The sequence below is a fragment of the Pipistrellus hanaki genome, assembly GCF_964339955.1.
Source record: "Pipistrellus hanaki genome assembly, chromosome: 20".
Classification (NCBI taxonomy): Eukaryota; Metazoa; Chordata; class Mammalia; order Chiroptera; family Vespertilionidae; genus Pipistrellus; species Pipistrellus hanaki.
The window spans coordinates 723,407-735,617 of NC_140522.1; the positions used below are offsets into that span (position 1 = coordinate 723,407).

General features: G+C 59.2%; 1 protein-coding gene across 1 annotated transcript in view; it reads left to right on the forward strand.

Moving 5' to 3' along the window:
- The window catches only part of KIF14 (kinesin family member 14), a gene marked incomplete at its 3' end in the record, with an annotated part of 120,296 nt that overhangs the window by 19,800 nt on the left and 88,285 nt on the right, over positions 1-12,211 (forward strand). The gene's annotated exons all lie outside the window — the stretch shown is intronic.

The following is a 12,211-nucleotide window of genomic DNA, read 5'->3' on the forward strand; positions in this document are numbered from 1 at the left end:
ACTGGAGGGTCCCGGGTTCGATTCCCGGTCAAGGGCATGGACGTTGGTGGCGGGCACATCTCCAGTGGGGGGCGTGTGCAGGAGGCAGCTGATGGATGTTTCTCTCTCATCGATGTTTCTAACTCTATCCCTCTCCCTTCCTCTCTGTAAAACATCAATACAATATATTTTTAAAAAATAATAATCAAGCAGCCGCCGCCGCCCCAGCCCCACCCAGCCCCCTCCCCGAAGGCAGCCGGGCCCGTCCGTTCTGTCCGATCCTCCGGCGGAAAAGCCCGGAGCTCAGCACTATTTTTATGTCGGGTGCGGGGCCGGGCCCCGCCAGCAGCCCCGGCGGACGGCGGCCATCGATCAGCGGCCGGGGCGCGCCGCTGCCCAAATGGAATAATATATCTCGGGCGCCGATGCCCGTGCGGGCCGCGGCCCATACATCACGCCGCGCGGCGGGCGGCGGCGGCGCCATTAACCTTCCACCTGTTCCCGCGTCCTTCAGCGGGAGGACCCTGCCCTTGGCGCCGCCGGCCCCCGTCCATCGCCCCCGGAGCCGCGGAGCGGCCGCCGCCATAACTCAGAGGCAATGGCCCGGGGGCCTGACAAATGCCTGCCCGCGGCGCAGGGCGAGGGCCGTTTGTCACCGCCAGCCGCTGACCTCGGTGACACGCGGGCAGGATGCTACAGGGGGGACCGGAGACGGACTGGGGGCTCCGGCGTGGACAGTGACGGGCCGGGCCGGGCCGGGCCGGGCTTCCTGGTGGAAATGCCCTCTGGCCAGCTCCGAGGGCCGCCCTGGGGCTCGGGGTCCGTGGGGTCCCCCCCCACCACCCGGGTGCCGGCTCCTGGCTGCCGCCGCCTCCACTGGGCGTGCCGGGATCGGCGATCCCGTCGGCTCTCACCCTGGAGACGGGGACGGAGGCACGGGCAGGACGGGAACAGTGAGAAAGGGAGCCGGGGAGGGGGGTTGGGTGGAGTTGGGATGGCGGCTGTTTTACTATTATTATTATTATTATTATTATTATTATTATTTTAATATATTTTATTGATTTTACACAGAGAGGAATTGAGAGGGACAGAGAAATGTCGATGAGAGAGAATCATCGACCAGCTGCCTCTTGCACACCCCCACGGGGGATGTGCCCGCAACCAAGGTACATGCCCTTGACCGGAATCGAACCCGGGACCTTTCAGTCCGCAGGCCGACGCTCTATCCACTGAGCCACACTGGTCCCGGCGTGTTTTACTATTATTATTATTTTATTTATTAATTTTTTTATCCTCCCCTTGAGGGCACTTTCCCAGCGATCTTTAGAGAGAGGAAAAGACAGAGAGAAGTGTCCTCAGGAGAGTCAATGGTTTGCCGCCTCCAGCACCAGCCTCGTCCGTCCGGGGGGCCCCGGGCCGGGGAGGAGCCTGCCACCGAGGGACGTGCCCTTGAGCCGGATCGAACCCGGGACCGTTGGATCCACAGGGTGATGCCCTACCCACTGAGCAACACCGGCCAGGGCGGCCGCTGCTGTTTCAGCCGCTCCTCCGAGGGCCAGGGCATGCAGTGAGGAAGGGAGAGAGGAAGCTGTATGTGTGCAGGTGGCGGGTTTATCCCCGTGCTGGCGGGGGTGTGGGGGCGGGGGGTGGGGGGAGCGGGCGGTTAGGGTTTCCGGAGACGTGACACCACTCGGGAAGGTGCATCACCGTGGCGAGTTATGTCTTATGTGCAAAAAAAAGTGCCCTAACCAGTGTGGCTCAGTGGATAGAGCGTCGGCCTGCGGACTGAAGGGTCCCGGGTTCGATTCCGGTCAAGGGCATGGACCTTGGTGGCGGGCACATCCCCAGTGGGGGGCGTGCAGGAGGCAGCGGGTCCATGTTTCTCTCTCATCGACGTTTCTGGCTCTCATCTCTCTCCCTTCCTCTCTGTGAAAAATCAATAAAATATATTAAAAGAAAAGTAAAGAGAAGAGAAGAAAAGAGAAAAAAGGTGTCTTATCTATTCTGCCCTGGGACAGAGGCCACGTGCCCGCCCTCCGAGGACGGAGACGTGGTGCTTGTGGAGGTGTCTGTTCTGACGGGCAGGACGCGGTGCCCACGACACTGTTCCCTCCGAAATCCCACCTCCCGGCCTCCCGGCCGCCCCGCCCCTCCCCTCGGCCTGGGAGACTCCGGCGGACAGGGGGCCCACAGGGAGGGGAGCGGGGGCGGGGCCCCAGGACACGGCCCGGGACTCTCACCTCGGCCCTGGACCCTGGGCTGTCAATCAGGTTCAAGGTCACGGGCACCTTGTCTGTGCGGGCGCCCCCTCCCCACACAGGGAGGCCGGGAGTGGGAGGCACCCGCCATGCTCTAGGCCGACGCCCCCGCTGACTCCCGCCCCCGCCCCGCCCCGCGGGCCTGCGCCTCCTCTCGTTTTGGGTGAGAAGGGCCGTCGCTGATACAGAAGGAAATGCCAGTACCGGGGAGCAGGTGGTGTCGGTGGGTGAAAGCAAGGCGGGCACTGAGTTTCAGGGACGTTAAGATTTATGTGTTTCCTTGTTTTCAGAAATATCAATATGTGTTTATGGATGTCAGAGAGGAAGGGAGAAGGAGAGAAAGAGAGAAGCATCCACGGTGAGAGAGAGAGAGGATCACGGATCGGCTGCCTCCCGCACGCCCCCCCCCCCCCCCCCACTGGGGATGGAGCCTGCAACCCGGGCCTGTGCCCTGAGCGGGAATCGAACCCGGGACCTCTCAGTCCGCAGGGCGATGTTCTTTCCACTGAGCCGCACCAGCCAAGGCTGTTTTTCTTTTGTTAACCCCCTCCTTCCCCAGCCCGGCTCACACCCCAACCAGGACCGGGGAGGAGCCTGCCACCGAGGTCCATGCCCTTGCCCGGAATCGAACCCGGGACCCTTTGGTCCCAGGGCGGACGCCCTACCCATGGAGCCAGGCGGGCGAGGGCTGCATTTTTTAAAAACGTTTCCGAAGGACCCGGCGTGTAACGTATTGTTTACCTTGTCTGACATTGCGCGCGGGAGGCACTCGGAAACCCCGTGAATAAATCACGCGACGAGATAATCACAGAGCTGTCGGCCGCACGGGGGAAAGGATAAAATTTCTCCGGGGAGAGATCCGTCTGGTCCCCGGGCGGCCCGGACGTGACCTCTGTTCCCGGGACTCACAGGTGGCGGGGAGCCGCGTCCTTGATGTTTTCAACAAGGCAGTCTTCCCACTCAGTGCCACATCTTCCTGACTCCCTGGCCTGGAAATCCACCCCACACGACGGTGTTTTAAAGTAAAGACCGCCTCGACTGCTCCTGGGAAAACACACGGAGCGGCCAGAGGAGGAGGATCTCGGAGCGCATAATCTTCCGGCCGCTCCGTGTCCGTCCTACAGAATAAAAGGCTCATGTGCACATGGTCCCCTCCGTCCTACAGAATAAAAGGCTCATGTGCACATGGTCCCCTCCGTCCTACAGAATAAAAGGCTCATGTGCACATGGTCCCCTCGACCGGGAGTGCGACCAGCAGGCGGGCCGGCCGACCGCCCGTGTCCCCGCCCCCTGGCCAGGCTGGCCGGCCCCCACCCATGCACACATTCCTGTACCGAGGCTTCTAATGTATGTGTGTGTGTGTAATAATATAACATATATAGTAAGATTATTATGCGTTGAGAGATCACACACACACACACACACACTGAGTGGCCAGATTATTATGTGTTCAGAGATCTCTCACACACACACAAACACACACACACTAAGTGGTCATATTATTATGCGTTGAGAGATCACACACACACACACACACACTGAGTGGCCAGATTATTATGTGTTCAGAGATCACACACACACACACACACACACACACACACACACTGTGGCCAGATTATTATGCGTTGAGAGACACACACACACACACACACACACACACACTGAGTGGCCATATTATTATGCGTTGAGAGATCTCACACACACACACACTCTGAGTGGCCGGATTGCTGTGCGCTCAGAGATCATCCCCATCTGGCCGCTCCGTGTAGATGTGAATAATTTGGGGGAGCTGTTATTTTTCCTCCGTCTGATTCTCTGCTGATCAAACTCACAGCCGAACAGAAGCGCTTCAGATGGCGCCTCTCGGACTTCATCACCACGGCCCGCGACCCGTCCTGATGGTTGTTAGGAAAAGCAGAGAAACGGGCGGGCAGGCCGTGGGGAGCGGGTGGGACGCGCCCCGCGGAGCCCTTTTTCTGTAAAAACGAGACGAGAAGCCCGTCCCATGTTCTGCAGCCCAACGGGGCCCCCCACGGACACACACACACACGTGGCACGGCCATAAAACCCGCGTGAACACGCAGGTCCTTCCCAAGGCCGAGCGACGCCTCAGCCACGGGGGTGTGTCTGCATGTTGGGGGGGCTGTCTCCTCCCTCTGACTAGGCCATCGGCCCCTCACAAGGCCTCTTCTAAGACCGAGTTGACTCCAGCCCTGGCTGGTGTGGCTCAGTGGGCAGAGCGACGGAAGGGTCTGGAGTTGGATTCCCCGTCAGGGCACCTGATGGGGTGGCGGGCTCGATCCCCAGAGTGGGGCGTGCAGGAGGTCGCCGACCCATCCTTTTCTCTCGTCATGGATGTCTCTCTCTCTCTCTCTCTCTCTTCCTCTCAGAGATCAACACAAGTACATTTTAAAAAAAGATGGAACTGACTGCAATGGCGTGGTTTCCCCCCTCTGTGCGCCGAGCGGCCCTGCCACTGGGCTCTCCCGCGGGTGGTTCGGTTGGTTGAGCGTGTCCCATGCACCAAGAGGTCACTGGTTCTGATTCCTGGTCAGGGCCCATGCCCCCGTGCTGGACCTTATCCCCAGTGAGGGGGTTGCAGGATTCATGTTTCTCTCTCTCTCTCTCTCCCTAAAAACCACTGAAAACATATTTAAAAAATGGCCAATGGCTGGCAATTTTATACGGCTCCAACTATTGTTTTCATTTGCAAATGAAGCCATCTTTTACTTGTTAATATTATTATTATTATTATTATTATTATTTATTTATTTTAAATATATATTTTATTGATTTTTTACAGAGAGGAAGGGAGAGGGATAGAGAGCTAGAGACATCGATGAGAGAGAAACATCGACCAGCTGCCTCTTGCACACCCCCTACCGGGGATGTGCCCGCAACCAATGTACATGCCCTTGACTGGAATCGAACCCGGGACTTTTCAGTCAGCAGACCGATGCTTTACCACTGAGCCAAACCGGTTTCGGCTTGTTAATATTATTGACTTGTCTATGAAACCAGGGGTCTGTTTTTGTATGACCACGATCCTAGATTCTTTACACAGTCATCGATCGCCTCGATACATTCTTTGTAAATTGTAACAACGTGTCTGTCCGCCACAGGAACCCATAGTTACTTTGTATCCCTTCCGCTTAGCGGTGTGTGCGGGGCTGGGGGTGGGGGGCGGGTAACGGGGGCTCCTGGCCCTCCCCTCTCCCGGCCCACCCCATCCCTCCACCAGGAAAGCGGGTGCAGCCATCTCTCCGAAGCTCTGCCCCGCCCCACAGAGCTCCCCGGCGGCCAAGGAGAAAAGGGGCCCCGGCCGGCCGGCGGGCACCGAGCCCCCTCCTGCCTCCGGCCTCAGCCACCACCCATGCAACCTGCTCACAACCAAATAAGCCCAAGAAAGGCTGCCTGCCGTCAGGGGCGGAAGTGCTGCTGACATTCCTCCTCACACCTCCCGCCCCCCGCCCGCCCGCCGGAGGGAGGAAGCCGGGGCCTGCCAGCGACACAAACACCAGGAAAAGCATTTCCTCGGCCCGGACACCGCCGCCGAGCACAGAGCCGGCCTCGCGAGGCCGTTAACCCCCCAGGCCCCGTGCCAGCCGGAGGCGTTTCCGAGCAGCCGCCTGCCCTGCCCGCTGGCCTGGCCGCCGAGGGGCCCGGGGCCGAGCCCCCCCCCCCCCCCCCGCCCCCCTCATTCTATTCCTGGACCCTCCTTTGTTCCCGGAGCTAAGAATAGCGCGGGCCGGGCCTGGGGGGTTATTTATAGCCCCCCCCCCCCCATAACGGCTGGCCTTAGTCATTTATAGTTCCTGTGTTGGGTGTTTTTCGGTCGCCTCACCTCTTTGCTGATGAGACCCGTTCCCCCCGGAGTTTATTTAGTAACAAATTGCCCGTAAATAGCGTCTCTTTTAATATAGGGATCGTCTATATTTAGACCCCGTCTCAGATCGGGCTCCCGTTTCCCAGGAGCTAAAAACAGATTTCAATGGGGGGGGGGGGGAGAGAGGTGGGGAAGGGATCTATAACGAGGTGTTGTTTTTTAATAATTTTTAAAAATAATTTATTATTTATTATTATTTATTTTTTTCTTGCCCAAACCGGTTTGGCTCAGTGATGGAGCGTCGGCCTGCGGACTGAAGGGTCCCAGGTTCGATCCCGGTCAAGGGCACAGACCTTGGTTGCGGGCACATCCCCAGTAGGAGATGTGCAGGAGGCAGCTGGTCGATGTTTCTAGCTCTCTGTTCCCCTTTCTCTCTCTTCCTCTCTGTAAAAAAAAAAAATCAATAAAACATATTTAAAAAAATAATTTATTATTTTTATTTTTTATTGATATTTCTTTACAGAGAGGAAGGGAGAGGGAGAGAGAGCTAGATCGGTCGGAGGCCGTGGGACAACGTGTCCTGGGTCCCTGTGTGCTTTTGTTTCAAATATATTTTTTATCGATGTCGGAAAGGGAGAGAGAGCTTGAAACATCCATGACGAGAGAGAATCACGGATCCGCTGCCTCCATCACGCCCCCTACTGGGGATGGCGCCCACAACCCGAGCATGTGTCCTTGACCGGAATGGAACCCGGGACCCTTCAGTCCACAGGCCGGCGCTCTACCCACTGAGCCACACCGGCCGGGGCTCCCCATGGTGTTGCGGTCGCACCGTCCGAGCCCCACGCACACGCACCCCTTTGCCTCGGAGCCGACCGTAACGCATGCACCCGGGGGGCCGCCTGCTGGGATATTGGGGTCCCCCCCACCCCCTTTTGCAGGGCTGCAGGGTAGGGCTCGGGGCCGTGGGAAAGCCGCAGCTGCAAGATCGGGGAAGTGCCGGTTTCTGGGGTGAGCAGGTCCCATGGGTGAGAAACGGGCAAACGAGAGACCCACGTCTCTGCACCCCCTCTTTCCCGGGGCGGCCTGCGGGGGACCCGCTCAGAGGCCCAGGGAGTGGGGTCAGCGTCTGCCGTCGGGGACCCGGGCTCGGGGGACAGGGGGAGGGACCGGGACCGGGACCGGGGTAGCAGCCGCCCCCCTGTCCGGCCGCCCCGGTGTCTGGGTGTCTGGGCCGGTGTCCGGCCACCCCGTGTCTGGCCACCCCGTGTCCGGCCGCCCCGTGTCTGGGTGTCCGGGCCGGTGTTAGCTGCCCCATGTCCGGCCACCCCGGTGTCTGGGTGTCCGGCCGCCCCAGTGTCTGGGTGTCCGGCCAGTGTCTGGCCACCCTGTGTCCGGCCACCCTGTGTCCGGCCGCCCCGTGTCTGGGTGTCCGGGCCGGTGTTAGCTGCCCCATGTCCGGCCACCCCGGTGTCTGGGTGTCCAGCCACCCCAGTGTCTGGGTGTCCGGCCGCCCCGTGTCTGGGTGTCCAGCCGCCCCGTGTCTGGGTGTCCGGGCCGGTGTCTGGGTGTCCGGCCGGTCTGTGGCTGCAGCGCCCGCCGGAGGCCGGCCGGCCGGTGAGCAGCGGTGGGAGGCCAGGCCCCGGGGAGGGGGGTTTAGGCATCATCACAGATAAAACACTCATTATTAGCAGCAGCATCGATCGGCGGCCGCAGGACGCCCCCGCGCTCAGCTCGGGTTTTGTAGATAAATCCCCGGATTTGTCCTCTAATCCCCACGCCGCCCCCGGCCCCGCGCCGGCGAGAAGCGGGGAGAGGCCACGGAGAGGATCTCCGTTCCCCCGGAGACGGACTGGGGGCGCTCTTAAAGGGGCCGAGGCATGGAGGACAGAGAACGTGTTTGTTTTGTGAGAGAGGAAGGGAGAGGGAGATGGAGAGAGAGAGAGAGGAGAGAGGTAAATCAATGAGGAGAGGGAATCATGGATCAGCTGCCTCCTGCACGCCCCCTGCTGGGGATGGAGCCCGCAACCCGGGCCTGTGCCCTTGGCCGGAATCGAACCCGGGACCCTTCAGTCCGCAGGCCAACGCTCTACCCACTGAGCAACACTGGCTAGGGAGGGCTTGAATTTCTCCCGGCATAGGGCTGTCTAGCTGCGTTCTCTTTCTGAATATATTATTGATTTCAGAGAGGAAAGGAGAGGGAGAGAGATAGAAACACCAATGATGAGAGAATATCAACAATGGGCTGCCTCCTGCACGTCCCCTCCTGGGGATGGAGCCTGCAACCCAGGCATGTGCCCTTGACTGGGAATCGAACCGGGGACCCTTCGGTCCGCAGGCCCATGCTCCGACCACTGAGCCACACTGGTCGGGGCTGGCTGTGCTGTCGTGAATAAAGCCAGGCGTTGGGAGGAATTCGTGGTTGTCTCAGGAGGCGCCCGGAGCCCTGTGAGGCCGACCTCCCGGGAGGAAGGAGAGGGAGCCGGGCTGCCATCTCCCCCCGCCCCACACCCCGCCAGCAAAGCCCACCTGCCAGGCGCCGGGCCGGGGGGCAAGTCCTTCCCACACGGGCTCAGAGAGGGGGGGACACAGAGCCATGTGTGTGGGGTGTTTTTCTCACTCCTGACGTGACTCTGTCTGACAGGGGCAGGGTTTCCCCACCATCGGGGATTGATCTGTGGCTCTGGTTACTCTCAGCTCCCAAGCGGCCACTGCTCCAGTGACAGCTGAGGGGCCATTCTGCTGCTGGGCAGCAGGAGGGGGCGGGGCCTGGGGAGATGGAGCAGGGAGGGGGCGTGGCCTTGGGAAATGGGGCGTGGCCTGGGAGATGGGCCGTGGAGGGGGCGGGGCCTAGCCATGTGTTCCTCATTCTGTGCCCCTCCAATTACAGCCCGTTTCTTTCTTTTTCTTTTTCTCTTTCTTTCTTTCTTTCTTTCTTTCTTTCTTTCTTTCTCTCTCTCTCTCTCTCTCTCTCTCTCTCTCTCTCTCTCTCTCTCTCTCTCTCTCTCTCTCTCCTTCCTTCCTTCCTTCCTTCTCTCTCTTTCTCTCTTTTTCTTTCTTTCTTAAACATATTTTATTGATTTTCCACAGAGAGGAAGGGAGAGGGATAGAAAGTCAGAAACATCGATGAGAGAGAAACATCCATCAGCTGCCTCCTGCACCCTCCCCACTGGGGATGTGCCCGCAACCAAGGTCCATGCCCTTGACCGGAATCGAACCCGGGACCCTTCAGTCCGCAGGCCGACGCTCTGCCCATTGAGCCACACCGGCCAGGGCTACAGCCCGTTCACAGACTGAGGCTGAGAGGCCCTGGGGCAGCCCCTCCCTCTATGGTTCCAATTTAACACAAACTGCTCTCACCCTTCCCTGAGGCTCAGGGCTGGAGCATCAGCTTAGGAACCAGGAGGTCAGGGTTCGATTCCCGGTCAGGCCCATGCCCGGTGGTGGGCTCCATCCCCAGTGGGGGCGTGCAGGAGGCAGCCGGTCCATGGTTCTCTCTCATCGCGGATGTATCCGTCTCTCTCCCTCTCCGTTCCTCTCTGGAATCAATAAAAACATTTTTTTAAAAACACAGGGGAACCGCGTTCCTCGAACAATTGGCTTCTCCCCCTGACGGGCCCCTCACAGGTCCCTCAGGGGACAGAGGAGGGAAGGCGCGGGTCCGAGTCTGTTACGGCCGATGAAGCCTCGGTGATCGGGCTGGGACTCTTTCCCTGTTTTTATTTTATTTTTATTTGTTTTGTGGCTGCTTATAACGATTGAAAATCCCCGTCTTTTTCACTGTCCGTCTCCTTTTCATCGGCACTTCGTCCCTTTGTTTCGAACGTGTGTGAGGACAGATCAGACCGCAGGAGACACCGCGCTGTGCAGAGAAGAACGGTTAAAATAGGGGGTCATCGCCGAAACCGGTGTGGCCCAGTGGATAGAGCGTCGGCCTGTGGACGGAAGGGTCCCGGGTTCGATTCGGGTCAGGGGCATGGACCTTGGTGGCGGGCACGTCCCCAGTAGGAGGGCGTGCAGGAGGCAGCTGATGGATGTTTCTCTTATCGATGTACCTAACTCTCTATCCTTCTCCCTTCCTCTCTGTAAAAAATCAACAAAATATATTTAAAAAAATAAAATAAAATAGGGGATGTCATGTTGGGGTCTGGCACGGAGTCCTTCCTTTTACATGGTTTCTGATGAAACAAAAAACCACAAAAAATACAGTTCGCTTTTCGAACAGCCTTCCGGGGCGAATCGCGGCCGAGACGCCCGGTCCCCGTCTGGGGAACTCGCTCGGAAAGCGTCTCTAAAGGACCAGGAAAAAGGAGGTTCCCTGTTCCCCCTTCCGGCCCCACACACACCCCTGCACCCCCTCCGAGGGGAGCCGGCCGGGACCGGGGATCCCTCCGGCCGCCGCGTCTCCCCCTGCCCTCCCGGACGGGGAGTCCGCTGGGACCGGGATCCCTCCGGCCGCCGTCTCCCCCGCCCTCCCGGCCGCCGCAGCCGGATTAACCCGCGTTTCTGTTTATCCCTCCGTCTCCGCTCCCGTCCGGGCCCTCTCCGCGCGCGGTTCCCAGAACCCCCCGAGGACGCGGGCTGTTAGCAGATCCAATGGACACGGCGGCTCATTAGCGAGGGGGCGGCGGGCGGGGGTGTGTGTGTATGTGAGTGTCTGGGTCTCTGTGTATATGTGTCTGTGTGTCTCTGTGTGTGATTGTGTGTGTGTGAGATTGTGAGTGTGTGTGTGTCAGTGTATGAGTGAGTGTGTGTGTCAGTGTGTGTCAGTGTGTGTGTCTCTGTGTGCGTGTGATCGTGAGTGTGTGTGTGTGTCTCTGTGAGTGTGTGATTGTGTGTGAGATTGTGAGTGTGTGTGTCAGTGTGTGTGTCTCTGTGTGTGTGATTGTGTGTGTGTGTGTGATTGTGAGTGTGTGTGTGTGTGTGTGTGTGTGTCTGGGAGGCCTGGCCGGGGGGAGGAGGAGAAGGTGGAGGAGGAGGAGGCAGCCTCTTACAGGACCTGTCCTGGGGGGTGGAGGGCGGGTGTGTGTGTGTGTGTGTGTGTGTCTGTGTGTGTGTGTGTGTGTGTCTGTGTGTGTGTGTGTGTGTGTGTGTCTCTGTGTGTGTGTGTGTGTGTGTGTGTGTGTGTCGTCAAATCAATTTAGTGGGTCAGAACTAGACATTAAAAAATAAATAAATAAATAAACCAGACTCCAGCAGAATATAATAGGAAGTGCCCAAGTGCAGAGCAAATACCGGGAAACTGGTTCCGAGAGAGAGAGAGAGAGAGAGAGAGAGAGAGAGAGAGAGAGAGAGAGAGAGAGAGACTTGGTCCCTAAGTTCTGGTTCCAAACCCCATGCCCGCCGCAGGTCCCGCAGGTCCCGGTAAAAGGCAGGGGGGCGGGCGGGCCTCAGCCTGCCCACGGCCGCGGCCTCTGACAAAGTCCCGTAAACAAAAGGAAGAGGAATTCCTCCCTCGCTCTATATTTAACTCCGAGTGACCCGAACCCTCACTTCCTCCGCCAGAACAGGCGGCCGCGGACGGAGCCCCTGCTGTCCCGAGAGCCAGCGGCCGGCGAGGCCACGGCCGAGGAGAGCCCCGGCCCCTTACCGATTTCTTATGGACCCTCATGTAATGTTTGTATTGATGTCAGCGAGGGAGGGAGAGAGAGAGAAACATCCATGATGACAGAGAGAGCATCATGGATCGGCGGCTGCCCTCCCTGCACACCCCCTCACTGGGGATCGAGCCCCTCAGCCTGGGCACGTGCCCCCGACCGGAATCAAACCCGGCCCCGGCGCGCTGCCCACTGAGCCATACGAGCCGGGGCCGCCTTCGCCTTTCCAAACCCCGCGGCAGACAGACCCATGCCTCCCACAGGGCGCCGATGACGAATGGCCCTTTCACGGCCCTTCCCGCAGGTGTTTCTGTTTTAGCCAAAATTAACCCGCGGGCCCCATAAAAGGGCCTCACAGGGGTTTATCGCCGGGGAAGCCAAAGGGAGCTGACCCGGAGAGCCAGCTGCCTCCTGCACACCCTCTACTGGGGATGTGCCTACAACCAAGGTCCATGCCCTTGACGGGAATCGAACCCGGGACCCTCCAGTCCGCAGGCTGATGCTTTCTTGTTTGTTTTGTTAATCCCCCCCCCCCCCCGCCCCAAGGAGAT